The sequence below is a fragment of the Oreochromis aureus genome, linkage group 2 (genome assembly GCF_013358895.1).
Source record: "Oreochromis aureus strain Israel breed Guangdong linkage group 2, ZZ_aureus, whole genome shotgun sequence".
NCBI lineage: Eukaryota > Metazoa > Chordata > Actinopteri > Cichliformes > Cichlidae > Oreochromis > Oreochromis aureus.
The window spans coordinates 36,033,011-36,045,431 of record NC_052943.1 but is presented as its reverse complement, the minus strand read 5'-3'; the positions used below and the strand labels follow the sequence as shown (position 1 = coordinate 36,045,431).

General features: G+C 38.3%; 1 long non-coding RNA gene across 1 annotated transcript; it reads right to left on the bottom strand.

Annotated features, from left to right (window-relative positions):
- Window positions 1-8,422: 8,422 nt before the first annotated feature.
- Window positions 8,423-11,407, bottom strand: LOC120443505. Its single transcript, XR_005615467.1, has 5 exons — window positions 11,079-11,407; window positions 10,106-10,162; window positions 9,942-9,989; window positions 8,838-8,930; window positions 8,423-8,703 (listed from the first exon to the last, which is right to left on the bottom strand). It is a non-coding gene; the product is annotated as an uncharacterized LOC120443505 (long non-coding RNA).
- Window positions 11,408-12,421: the final 1,014 nt, after the last annotated feature.

Here is a 12,421-nt window from a genome sequence, read left to right as displayed (position 1 = left end):
ATGTTTCAGAAGCATGCGCTCATTTTCAGAGATATTGGTTCTGTGGAATTTGTTGCAATTGTAAACGAAGACAAATACAAGAGTTTGATGTCTTAGTTGTTATAAACTGATCTTTACTGTCACTTATCAAAGGTTTTGTACTATTTTAATATTTCAAGTTTTATGCTAACAGGTGTGACTGAGCACAATGAAGTTTAAAAATTTTGCAAATGTAAAGAATAACTTTTCTAAAATAGCAAGTGTCCCGTTGATACATTACATTAATGCAGACTTTATGTTGTTACTTCACAAGAATCACTACTGCTCCTAGAGTATTGGTCAGAATTTAATCTTCACCCAAACTGGACTCAAGACCAAGTTCAAATTTATTGTTTCACAGGGAGCAACCTTTGAGTTTTGATGGATTGTGAGCCTGATGAGCTACGTCACTGATTTTTCTGTTTCTCAGATGACTAAGATGGCACAATAAATGGTGAATGTTGGGTGCTCATGAGTAATTGTCTTGTCATGTTCTTAAAACAAACTTTCTGTATGAAATGATCAGATAGACTTTAATGGAATCTGTGGGTTTTTATTTTTTTTTCTGTAAACAACAGAAAATTAATTTAAAGGAATGTAGATATTTAAACCTGAGATCTAAGATAAACCTAACAGGTAGTTTTGCTGAAATGGATGTTAGAAAGCTAAAAAACAAAAAACAAAACTTAAGATGTTTAATACACATTTTCTTTACATCCAGTCAATCAACTCTGATAATTAAAATGAAACTGATTTACAAGTTCACTCAGCTACCTTAAGGAGCTCAGTTAATTAATAAACTTAAATCAACTTAGCTAACAGGTTATGTTAGTTAAGCTAAAATAGATTCCTAAGTTAAAAGAACTACTAAAGTATTTGAATTAACTAAAAAACCCAAGTCAACTGAACTAGGACAAGAGTATAAACAATAGATTATTTTAATTTAGCTGAAAGAGTTTTCCCAAGTAAAGATGACAATTAAAGGAGTTGAACTGACTAACAAATCTCAGTCAACTAAACTAAGACAAAAGTTTAGACAACATGTGATTTTTCATTAAGATAACAATTGGTTGTGTTATAAGAACAAACTCTATTTCTTGACTTAACTTAAAATTTTAAGGCAGCCCTGTACCTGATATTTTTAAGTTGAAACAACAAGTTATATTTTACAGTGTAAGTTAAAATCACCTCCAATTATTAAATTACCATTAGGTATATCCGGAATTAAGCTGAAAACCTTTCTGTAGAACTCTGGATCATCATGGTTAGGCCCATAGATGTTCAGTAGGGTAATCGGAGTAGCGTGCAGCTCCCCGGTCACTAATACATATCTACCATTCTTGTCAGCTATGGTGGAAGTATGCTTGAACGGGGTATCTTTCTTAATTTGTTAGGATGCCTGGGTCGTTGACCCAGAGGTTTGAGTTATTTATCATTTCTAGTCTTTGGTTTCTTTGTTAGAGTTCTGTCTTTTGGTTTATGTCTCTGTGTGATCCTTAGTTGCTGTCTCCCCTGTCAGCTATATCCCCGTGTCCACTCAGTGTCTGTCTGCCCTGGTTCCACGTCTCTGTTCCCTCTGTAGTGCCTGCCTGTGAGTCTGTGTCTGTAAGTTCAGTCTGTGTTATGTTTCCTGTTTTACTTTGAAAGTCCGTGTCTCATGTAAATGCATCTGGTTGTGCTTCCTTTGTCTCATTAGGCCTTATTTGCCCCAGCTGTGTTTCCCTCCTGTTACTCATTCCCTGATTGCTCCCTCTGTGTATTTAAGCCCTGTGTTTCAGTTTGTCAGTGTTGTGATCTACCCTCTTCTTGCTGTGTGTTCTGTCTGAGTAAGTTTATTTGCAAGTTTTTTTACCATTTGAGTTTAGCAATAAATCTGAGTTTGAGTTACTTTCTGCCTCCAAGTGTCTGCACATTGGGTCCTCCTACCACTCCTGCGTGCACACAGCCTTCACATAACATAATTAATATAGCTACCCCTCTAGTTTTAGCGGAAAATGTTGAATAATACACCTGTTTAATCCATGTACACCTAAGTTTATTGTGAGCCGCATTTTTCAGATGAGTTTCTTGTAAAAAAAATAATATCCGCTTTAAGAGATTTCAAGTGTGATAACACTTTGCCTCTCTTAACAGGCTCATTTACACCTTTCACATTCCATGTACAAAAGGTTAAATCCACATTCTTTACATTTCCATTGTCTTGCATTTGAATAAATTAAGGCAGCTTAATTCTAGTACTTTCCATACTTATGCAGTCAAGATATGGGCCCCAACCCTCGCCCCCCACCGCCCTCCTCATGTATAACCATAACAAAATAAGACAAATATGTAAGCGATGCATCCCCATCCGTGCATTCCCAAATGAAAAACAAAACAAAAACAAAAAATCTAAAGGGATGCTGTAACAAAAACTAAGCTTACCAAAATACTTTATCTCAAAACTTCCTCTATCCAACGTAGCTCCATAACAAGTTATACTCTCTTTACATCAAAGTAAATGCGTGTCACTGGGCCAGAGGCTGAGCTCTGGTTTATCTACCTTATGTCGTCCTTTTTAAGATCAAATTTTTCTTGTGCATAGCGGCGTGCTTCGTTAGGATCCGTAAACACCACCTCCGTACAGTTGTATGTCACCCTGAGGGTATAAAAGTCCATATTTGACTCCGGGTTGGTCTCGAAGCAGGTTTCTTACTGGAGTAAACGCAGCACGTCGTTTTACAACTGCCTGAGGTAGATCGCGGAAAATCTGAACGCAAATATCTCCAAGCTTCAGATTCTTTCTGGTAGAAACTTTTCGTAGTATTTCTTCCATGGTGTGGTGGTAATGTATCCTCGCGATCAAGTGTCGTGGCGGGGCTTCATCTTCTGGGGTCGCTCGCACGGCTCTGTGCTCGGTCCAACAGCGGAGTTTCATCCAGGTCCAATAGATCTCGTAACAGCTTTGCCACAAAATCTCTAACACGCTGTCCATTTTCTCTGCCTTCAGGTACCCCAGCTATCCTTATGTTGTTCCTCTTTGAACGCCCTTCCAGGTCAATGCATTTTTCAGACAATTGTTCCACTTTGTTAGAAAGTTGTTTGACTTTTTCTTCTAATTTCACCACGGAGTTTGAAGTATTTGTTGCCGATTCTGATAAATCTTTCAGCTGGACATTGTGGTTTTCCATTACGGTTCTCAAAGCTCAGATGGCCTCCTCATTTTCAGCCCTCAGCGTTGCAATTTCCTCGCGCAGGGTATCACAAATGTCTGCTTTCATTTGAGTTATCTTGGTGTCCAAAGAAGCAATCGCTGACAGCACTTGTTTGTTACCTTGTGTATACTCCTCAAATGCGAAAATGGCTGGCGTGCCGGTTTTAACGCCGTCATTTTCAGCCGAGGCCTCGCCAAAGTCGGTCGTTTCGGTCGCCGCTTGCTTCGGATTTGGTTTTTTTGGTGGCATTTGGAGAAGAATGAACTCTTCACAACCCCTGTATTACTTTGTAAGAGAAAAATGTATTACTTTGATGGTTATCGCAATTTCATCAAATCAGGTGCAGGAGCGGCTGGCACACGCGTCTTCACCCTCTCATGGCCTATCCGGAAGTGTGACCCAGCGTTTTCCAGAATTTTGTTTCTGAAGAGAGGTACTCTTCTGTTCTTTTTTATCACACTGATGCATACGTATTATGGTCAGAGGTTTTTTCTGCCATAGATTAAAATGTAGAAATCACTCTAGTACCAAAGAACCATGCACTGTTTTGCATTTATTTTTTCTTTTACTATGTCAGCAGGTTGTACTGTAACATTCTTGGGGTAGTGTGCAGACCTTTATTCTTCGGAAATATTTGAGATTTAAATACAAATTATGCAAATGTAGCCCAGTGAAATCCATTGATCATTTCAGTTTTTCTCTATCAGTCATGTGTTTATGTGCAGGACAAGTTTTTTTTCAGCCCTGCTCTGAATAGTGTACAGGCCAGTATATTACACAGCACTTTATACATAGTAAATGTACATGTACTAATGGATTTGCTGTTGTGTCATCAGATGGTCAGTCATCAGTCTCTGGACGACATATTGTATATGTATGTGAATAAGTGTGTGTGTGTGTGTGTGTGTGTGTGTGTGTGTGTGTGTGTGTGTGAGAGGCCTGGATGCAGCCAAAGGCTCAGTTGACCTTGAGGAGTGCTATTCATCACAGTAGGAAAAGGGAACCAAGCAGAGACAAAGCCTTATTGGATGAAAATACCCTTACAGTCGGAAATAGCTGAAAGTGCTGATGCCAGAACTCCACTGTAGTTTTTCACAGCATCTGCAGTTTGAGCCACTCATTGGCTCAAGCCTCAAACTCCTCTGTCCTGATTCTGTATGAACTTTGTTGGGTTCATGCTGGGTAATGTTACTACAGTGAGGAATGTAATCACAGCTGCTTAAAGCAGCATTACTGTAGTTAGTGTTTATGAATGTCCCCACGAGCAGTGCTGGGCTCAAGGCAAGCCTGAATGATAAATGATTCAGCCTGAAAAAGTCTTCCTTCACTCAAGTGCAAGGACTAATGTCTCAGTTAAGATTTCTTGTAAGGCAGAAGTAATAAGTGAATGTTACTATTCTTCCACTCAAGGAGCAAATCTAGTCCACAGATGTCTTAAATTTCATTTTTACAATAAAACAAAAAATAATAAGGCACCTGTTGTTGTTTACATTATACATGCTTCCCTTAGGCAGCATCATTAGAAGACATAGCATAAATTTTCACTGCTATGCAGATGACACGCAGCTCTATCTATCCATGAAGCCAGGTAACACACACCAATTAGTTAAACTGCAGGAATGTCTTAAAGACATAAAGACCTGGATGGCCGCGAACTTTCTGCTTCTTAATTCAGATCAAACTGAGGTTATTTTACTCGGCCCTGAAAATCTTAGAAATATGGTATCTAAGCAGATTCTTACTCTGGATGGCATTACCTTGGCCTCCAGTAACACTGTGAGGAACCTTGGAGTCATTTTTGACCAGGACATGTCCTTCAACGCACATATTAAACAAATATGTAAGACTGCTTTCTTCCATTTGCGAAACATCTCTAAAATTAGAAATATCCTGTCTCAGAGTGATGCTGAAAAACTAGTTCATGCATTTATTACTTCCAGGCTGGACTACTGTAATTCATTATTATCAGGATGTCCTAAAAACTCCCTGAAAAGCCTTCAGCTGATCCAAAATGCTGCAGCAAGAGTCCTGACAGGGACTAGAAAGAGAGAGCATATTTCTCCTGTTTTGGCTTCCCTTCATTGGCTTCCTGTTAAATCCAGAATTGAATTCAAAATCCTGCTCCTCACATACAAGGTCTTAAATAATCAGGCCCCATCTTATCTTAATGACCTTGTAGTACCATATCAGCTGCTGGGGGATTCCCATGATGCACTGGGTGTTTCTTCTTCACTCACTATGTGTTAATAGACCTCTCTGCATTGAATCATATCTGTTATTAATCTCTGTCTCTCTTCCACAGCATGTCTTTATCCTGTCTTCCTTCTCTCACCCCAACCGGTCGCAGCAGATGGCCCCGCCCCTCCCTGAGCCTGGTTCTGCCGGAGGTTTCTTCCTGTTAAAAGGGAGTTTTTCCTTCCCACTGTCGCCAAAGTGCTTGCTCATAGGGGGTCATATGATTGTTGGGTTTTTCTCTGTATCTATTATTGTAGGGTCTACCTTACAATATAAAGCACCTTGAGGCGACTGTTGTTGTGATTTGGCGCTGTATAAATAAAAACTGAATTGAATTGAAATTGAATTGAATTGAAATTGAATTGAACTATTCAAGTAGAAAAGTGTTACAGATACAGCCACTCATCAGAGACAGGACCCTGATGTATGATGGGAATCCCGACTGACTGCTGGTTGACGGATTTCCCCGCCTGGTACGTAGTCGATGCAACCATGAGCAGTAACGCCCCTAAGTAGTAATTAGGAAAACTGTTGGAAATGTCTAAAAAATCCAATTTTTAAAAGTATACAGTTCAGAGTATATCACAAACTGTCATTAATACATCTGCAAACTTTGCGACATCATGTTGAATTTATAACAGAGTGTGTTTGTGGCTTGACATCTAATGCAGGGGTCGGCAACCTTTCTGATGATGAGTGCCATCTAAAATTTCCTCAGAAGTCAGTGTGCCATATGATTGCATTAGCAATAAATTTAATAACACTCTATATTAACAGTTACACACTATATAGAACAACTTTATAGAATTATATTTGTTTGCAGATGATGGCAGCTATCAGCGAATAGTTATTTTGAAACAACAAGAAAAAGAGACACTTTTTATCCATAACAAGAACTCCATAACAGCAAATCAACTGTACAATAGAAAATGCAAATGCTATTTATGGTCTCCTCACAACAATGACAAGAAAAATAAACTGGGTCAATATGGTATGTTTGTTAATACAGAGACACACATGTTAATATGATCTCTGGTTTCCCACTCAGAGACACAGGTCTCCGGGTCTCCAGCATTCAGACGGCTACCTGAGGACACTCTTCATGTGAGAGAAAATCTGCTCACACAGATATGTAGAGCCAAATACTGTCAATAAGGCCTCTGCAATGTTCTGAAGACAGTTAAATTTGTCAGGTAGTGATGTCCAGCAGGTGAAAATGCAGCTCCATGAACACGCACAGTTATGGATACCAGCTGCGTTTGTAGTTCTGCAAACTTTGACCCCCACAGAGTCGAACTTTTCAGTTCAATCAGCTGCATTTCGATGTCATTAACTGGCATTAACTCAGCCAGTTAATGCGAGACAAACCCAGCTGCTGATTAAAGCTTTCTGGTTTGATCAGAAAAGAAAACATTGGTCCATACACCTGTAAGTCCTGAAAACACACTGTGAATTCTGTCTCGAGTCTACGGAGGTATCCGTGTATTTCCGTGGTGCTGATGCTGCGCTGAGCGGACAGATCCTGAAGCATTTGAAGTGTTGGAATGTGGAAATTTCAACATCGCTTGAAAAAACTAGCAACGTCCCTCTCACCGGTAGGCTAAGTTATTTTTAGCCAATTACAAGCTGAATCTGGTAGTTGGGGTTGTTAGCTAAGATACCGTCATTAAGAAGCGGCACAACTAATGTGTGTATACACTCTAAGAAATAAAATGTTGTATTTACTCCACCCAGTTATGTCAACCGGTTCCACACAAGTGGGTTAGTGAAATATAAAATGTATGATACATTTAATTTGAACAAGAAATTTTAAGTATATCTGATAACATTTGGATAATTAAATGCAAATCAAAAGAACCATGTTGTATTAGCTGAATATCATAATGTTGATCTAACTAACCTTGTTGACTTAAATTGAGAGGACTAAATAAAACCTACTCAACCAAAACAAGCTCTACTTACTTGAAGAAATAACATGTTGTATTTACTCCACCCAGTTATGTCAACCGGTTCCACACAACTGGGATAGTGAAATGTAAAATGTATGATACATTTAATTTGAACAAGAAATTTTAAGTACATCTGATAAATCTACGCACCAAAAACATGCTCTACTGAAACTATAGGATTAAATCACTTTAACAGAATTGCAACTTACTCTATTTAACGTCTTGATGCATTCTCAATCATCCAGGAAAGTAAATCTCCAAAAGTTGAATCTGTTCATCTGGACGTAGCGTTTTGTGGGAGAAACGGTTATAAGGTTTGGGGAAACCTGCAGTCAGCTGAGACTGAAGAAGTCACTTGGATGAGTGACGAAACGTTTCTCCCACAAAACGCTACGTCCAGATGAACGGATTCAACTTTTGGAGAGATACTCTATTTAAGTTTGTAAATTAAATAAATCGAACACAAGTTTGTTCAGTTAACCTAACTTTAATAATACTTTGTGTAAAACTTGTGTGTAAACACTTTGAGTAATTCAAATGCTTTTAGATCTTTTTTCATAAACAATCTTTACATATATTCAAGTGCATTATAAGTGCAGAAAGACAAGATACAGAATGTCATGCTAAACCGAAATGATTAAAACTGGAAAGCGTTGTGATTCTAACATTTTTAACATTAACATGACTTATTTTAAACTTGACTGGGCTACAATGAAAATCCCACAATACAGCAGGTAGAAATTACTTTAGTGTCATTTTTGTCCATATTTAGAAAAATAACCTTTGCTTCAAAACTTAAACTGAAGTCCAAAGTTAGGAGCAGTCTTTTTCAGTGTAGTTGGATGTTGGTAAAGGTTCAAGAACAAAGAACGCAGAAAAGTGAAAGGCTTGCAGAAGTTCGTGCGGCAATTCAAACTGAACAGTTTATGAAGTGCAAGGAGAAGGGTTCGAGAACCTTAAAGTTCAGTGTCCTCTATAGTTCAGTGCAGGCTGTTTCACTCAAGCAGTTTGTTTTTCAGAACCTGCACCTTCATGGATAGGTTGTTCCCATCCAACTCCATCAGCACCTTCTGAAGAAATTCAAATGTGTATTTCAGGTGCTTTGGGTAGCTCAGATTTAGACTGTAGATTAGTCCAAGCAGGAGGGCACACCCCTTTGCCACATCACTAAGAGCTTGCAGCACAGTGCATCCTTCTATGATGACACCAATGTCCTCAGGTGTATCTGCAGAGTCTGCTCCTTCATGTCTGACAACATAGACTCCCAAAGTCAGCTGCTCCGTTTCTCTGCTTGCACCAAGATCCACATCCTTTAAATAAAAAGAAAAGAAAAATATAAGTTAACTGCATACATATACATATGGACAAGTAAGTCCACCTTCCATTTCCTATCCCAAATTTAAAAAAAAGGAAAATAACTCATCGTTTTCCTTTTTTAACTTACTAAGAATTCCTTGAACAGGTCATCTGGCTTTTCATTTAAGTAGACACAGACAGCTTTCAGAATGCATTCCCGTCGAACATCAATGCTGGGATTCTGGTGGAGATAAGAACTCAATATGAGGGAAGTTTCCTACTTTGGTTCCTTTCAACCTCTTTACAAAACAAAGTCAAAAATATTAACACATAATCCAGCTTATCAATTATATCTTTACGGCAAAGTAACTGATGTAAAGACTTCAGCAGGGGAACATACTGAAAAGTCTTATTGGAATATGCTTCAAGTTTATACTCAACAGGTTCCACAACTTCAAAATATTCTTTATAATATTGTTTACGTTTAAATGAGGTGGAAAGTGGACCACCCTTCGCTATAGCTTTCACCACAGGATTATTTGCATTAATGGCAAGGTTAACTTCATTAATTATTTGAAAGTCAGCCTGAACTTCGTGCCTCCTGAATACCTCAACAGCGGTTGTGTTTGAAATGGGCACTACAGCGGAAGTAAAAATGAAGTGTAATTCTTCCAACAATTCATCAATGGCAGAGCTGGGTACATGTGAAAAAATCTCTAATTTGAGCAAGACAGCAGCAAATTTCCTAATTATGGTTTCCTGCAAGTTCTCATTTTCAGCTTCAACAAAACTAGGACCACTGGAGTTAGAGTGATTTTCTCTATCATCTGTTAAGTGTTCCTCAGATAGCTGATCTTCATTTACAAACCCTTTCAAAACTTCAGGTTTAAAGTCTTTTTCTGTGCAATTTCCATGTTTTCTATTCTTATGCGATTTGAAAGTACCATATATATTAGTTTGAAATGAACAGTTTTGAAAGATACAAGTGACTGTCTCAAAACACTTAAGATGGTTGTTTATATGGGAGAAATACTCTTTAACTGATATCAGTTCGCTTCCAGGACACAAGGAGCATGTAAAGATAACTGTTTCTCCTGATCTACTTGAAGAATCAATATGACATTGACTCAAATGTGTTTTGAGAGCATTCCATGTTTTAAATGAACAAGGGCATTCATAGTATGTGCATGGATATGAGTGTCTTTGACCATAATGGCCATGCTTTAATCTGTAATGCTTTAGTAATTGGTACCTTGTCAAAACACTTTCAGCACACTGTCTGCACTTCCACATTTAAAACCTAGAAAAAAATGAAAAAAATGAAGTTTGTTAGTCATCATCAATAACTGATTTTTTTTTTAAAGAGCATAGATTTGTTTATTTTGTACATGTTCCATTGATACCTCAAATACTTACAACCACATCTGAGCCACTTTTGTTGCATCTATTGAGAGACAGAACTAGCTAACCAACCTAAAATGAAAAGGGAACACACAAATTGTTACTTTGATGAGCAATGGAAACTGATACAAGGAGTTAAATGCATTATATATAACAGTATTACACATTATTCTGCACTTCAATGACAACAGATGAACGCACGTCTTATACTTTACAAATCAAAGTGTTAATCGCTCAAATCCCTGAGTTTGACACTAAACCAGACATCAACATGGAGTCGAATTCTTTCAAACAATGTAGCAACTTAATTGATCCATGTTTCTAAAACACACTATACATACATTTCATTCTTCAAACTACAGGATCGCTGGCGCTCCCGGCGGTCATTACTGATGTCAGGCAGCAGGTGCGGTAGAAGTTGGGAGTAATTTTAAAACTATCAGTCTTAGTAGGCAAGTCTCACCTTAACAGGAATCGCAAAAGATTTTGGAAAATTACACCGAAGCGGGTTCAGCAATATTTGTTAAATGTCTTCATACTTCTAACACGTGAGAGAGGTATACAAGCTAGAGCAGTGGTCCCCAACTTTTTTTGCGCCATGGACCGGTTTATTGCTGACAATATTTTCACGGACCGGCCTTTAAGGTGTCGCGGATAAATACAACAAAATAAAACTAGTACCGGTACCGAAAAAAGAAGATTTATTCATAACACATGTGAAAAGACCCAGGAAAACCGAGTTAACGATAAAAACGATAACAAAATAACGCTGAAAACCGATAAAAACCCTGAAAACCATACATTTCACACCTGAGCCTCAACTCTCACGGTCCGGTACCAGGGGTTGGGGACCGCTAAGCTAGAGTGTTAAAAAATTTACCAGGCATCATTTGTTTAAAAAAAATGCAAAAGTATTCCCGAAATTGTCAGATGTTTATCAGTTAGTATACATTAATCAAATTTGTCATCCTTAAATTGTTGTACTTACCAAATAATCCTCAGATGGCGATGGATTCTATCCAGGATACTAAGCATATGCAAGTCTCAGTTGAAAATGGCGGATGATCAAACTTCCAGACTGCACATGTGCAAACTCAGAAGTACGGAGAGCCTATTAGGACAATCCTCTTTAAATTAAAGTGCTCTTCATTTTAAATGAACTTTTTACGTTGGATTTAATTTACTGAATTTTGTTGTATTGAAATATTGTGTTGTTAATTAAATTCAAAACAACATACTTGTGTTTAAAGTTAAAAATCAATTGGTGGCATTAGTTTTAACATAAAACATTTACATAATGCTAACAACATCAGTGTGTCATTTCTTAGAGTGTACGAGCTAATTTGTGATGTGCACCGCTGGCCCGGCCATTTATTTTTTTAATGCACCTTCTCAGATTAATTCACTGCGTGTCATGCCCAGGGCTGGACTGGGACAAAACATCGGGCATTTTGACTAGAGACCGGCCCACCAGGTATTAAAGCCATAAAGCCTTTGAATGAAAACAAACACTGTTGTGACAGTGATGTACACTGTCTTGTTGGTAAATGTATGATTTCTATACATTTAAATCAGATAAAAACTTTGGTTGTAAGACTCAGATAATTATCAAAAGCGAGACATTTTAAATGAGAATAAGAAAGAAAAGTATTTCTTTGTGCCCCCCTTTCCCTGTTAATGCCCTACCTGGCCCCCTGGCATAACTTTGCTAGACCCGCCCCTGCACAGTTACCAGCTGTCAGCTACTTAGAAATGGATCCTGGTGTTATTTGTCTCTCAGAAACAGTTCATAACTTCCCTTCAACTCATTCATGTCACCTAAAAGGTAAACCTGTTTCTCCATCACCTGTTCAGCTCTGATGATTTAGTAAGGACATCTCCTGGTTTCATCTTCATGTTTCCCTCTCACCAAATATACAAACCATCATGACCAGCAGCTTTACAGCTGTGGCTCCAGCAAACATCAGCTGATACTAGAAAGTAATATTAAATAAATTCTAACAACAGCTGATCAAGCTTAAACGTGCTGCTGTTGTTTAGTGCGACATCCGCTGGTTTCCTCTTTGTGGCACAAAGTGGGCGATAAACAAACAAGAGAGAAAAGCTGATCAGCTGATCATTGATCAGCTTCATGATTGAAGCAGCAACAGGAGAGGGAGGGGAGAGAATGAGAGAAGAAATTGCAGCTGTGCAGCGTAACGACAGAATAACTCCAGCTTTGTGTCTTTTTCCATCCTGGCTGAAGTCCGGGACAAACTGTGTTCCTTTTCAGCTCAATACAAAATGCATAATATTTTCTCTGAATACGAGACGATTCCGTTTTTTACGGGA